This window comes from Austrofundulus limnaeus, unplaced genomic scaffold (assembly GCF_001266775.1).
Source record: "Austrofundulus limnaeus strain Quisiro unplaced genomic scaffold, Austrofundulus_limnaeus-1.0 Scaffold29, whole genome shotgun sequence".
Taxonomy (NCBI): domain Eukaryota; kingdom Metazoa; phylum Chordata; class Actinopteri; order Cyprinodontiformes; family Rivulidae; genus Austrofundulus; species Austrofundulus limnaeus.
Window position 1 is genome coordinate 266,563 of NW_013952431.1, and position 550 is coordinate 267,112.

Here is a 550-nt window from a genome sequence, read left to right on the forward strand (position 1 = left end):
CACACACACACACACCCCCACCCCCCACTGTTGATCTGCCCTCAGGGCTGCGGGTCGGACTGCGAGGCCTTGGGTTTGACCGTGTTCCTGGGATTAGAGGAGCGCAGGCTTTCGCTCTTCGGGATGTAGGCCAGAGTTGCAGAGAGATATTTATTTATTTTTGCTGAGAGTTTCTGCCCCAGATTTCACGCAGCGAGGCAAACGCGGGGTTTTGCACACAGCTTAAGTCGACAACTTGCTTTATTTTCTCAAAATTTCACCAGTTATTGAACAAAAGGGATAATGCATGGCCAATCTGGGTGCATGAAGCCACCTAAATGGTTAAAGGGATGGTTCAGATCTTTTGAAATGGGGGTTCTGTAGACGGGGTATGCAGAATAATCGTCTCACCTGTTTTTTTTTTGTGGCCTCAGTTTAGAGCAGGGGTGGGCGATAATGGTCCTTCAGAGCTGCTATCCTGCATGTTTTACTTGTTTCTCTGCTATGCACCTGATTTGAAGGAAGGGTGATTGACAGGTGTCTGCAGAACTTGAAGAGGTAATTCAGTCCT